This window comes from Pteropus vampyrus, unplaced genomic scaffold, assembly GCF_000151845.1.
Source record: "Pteropus vampyrus isolate Shadow unplaced genomic scaffold, Pvam_2.0 Scaffold5, whole genome shotgun sequence".
Classification (NCBI taxonomy): Eukaryota; Metazoa; Chordata; class Mammalia; order Chiroptera; family Pteropodidae; genus Pteropus; species Pteropus vampyrus.
This window is the reverse complement of record NW_011888786.1, coordinates 15,666,982-15,668,284: the sequence shown is the minus strand read 5'-3', so window position 1 is coordinate 15,668,284 and position 1,303 is coordinate 15,666,982. Positions and strand designations below refer to the sequence as shown.

The 1,303-nt window shown below is 33.6% G+C and overlaps 1 non-coding gene across 1 annotated transcript; it reads left to right on the top strand.

Annotated features, from left to right (window-relative positions):
• The first annotated feature begins 674 nt into the window (after positions 1-674).
• LOC111744124 lies at positions 675-781 on the top strand. The gene has a single exon (XR_002782015.1). It is a non-coding gene; the product is annotated as a U6 spliceosomal RNA (small nuclear RNA).
• The last annotated feature ends 522 nt before the right edge of the window (positions 782-1,303 follow it).

Here is a 1,303-nt window from a genome sequence, read left to right as displayed (position 1 = left end):
TGGATCTGTCCTACAACCCTGAATGTCCTTTCACTCTGGGAGAAGCCGAGGGGTTTATCCCTGCAGAGGGTGAAAGAGAAAGTTTCTAGACATCAGGACAACAGAGGACTCAGGTACTATGCTCCAGACAAGACATAAGTGAATTCTTACTTATGGAAAGTACACTACTTACTTTATCTATGTGCTAAGCAAAACATTGGTAACCAGGTAATTTACAATCCATTTGGGATATTGGGATAGTCTTTTCTCTGAAATGTAACAAAGAGAAAAGAAAATTCATAAGGATACAATGATGGAGTGTACAGGTATTGGGGTAGTGGGGAGTGGCCTTTTTCAATCAGATTCTTAGTTTTGTATCACTAAGTTAAAAATGGGAGCCAAGGATCACCACATTTTTAAGAAAATAATATCTAAAGAAGACACTTGAAGAAAATATCTAAAATTAAAAGCAGAGACAAAAGAAAAACAGGAAACAAATACAAATGGAAGGAAATAGATTTAAGGCTGGGATAATAAAATGTAAAAGATCATCATTAATATTTTAACCTTTTGAGTATTCGTAATAAAAGAATGCTATAATAAGTAGTTATTTACCAGAAATGGAAGTTAAAAGTATAGCAGAAACTAAAATTTATTAGGAATATTGGAAGTTAAAAATGCTAAAAAATCTCCCAGTGCTCACTTCAGCAGTACATATACTAAAATTGGAACAATACAGGGAAGATTAGAATGGCCTCTATGCAAGGATGACACACAAATTCATGAAACATTCCATATTTTTTGTCACAGGGAAGGGGAGCACAACATAGAAAATGGCAATTAGGTGGAGAGCCAGAGGAGAGAAAGATCAATTAAAGGGATCGTTTTATAAACTTTGTAAATGTCTAACCAATGTAGTATATACTTGAAACTAATAATAAAATATATTTTTTTTAATTTCCCAGAAAGAGAGAAAGCATGAGAAAATTAGAGTTCTAGTCTAGAGAGCTAATAAATGTTATTTGTCAGAAGAGAGAAGTTGGATATTTAATAAGCCAACACAGTCAATTTCCACTAATTTTGTACTATTCCTATATGTTTCAGAGAAAAGGCACAAGATTCATATGAAATGCTTATTCCTGGAAGCTGATAATGAAACCTCTCTGATTCACCCTTCACTTAGAGCAAGTGAAATTTCTGAATTGTAAGTCTAAGAGCTGAGTCATGTGTCTTAAACATATTCTCAGTGCCTCTGTGTGCTGTTTGAAATTAAAATTTGTGATAATCCAGACACTAAATGTGCCTTCCAGAGCTTTTACTTCAA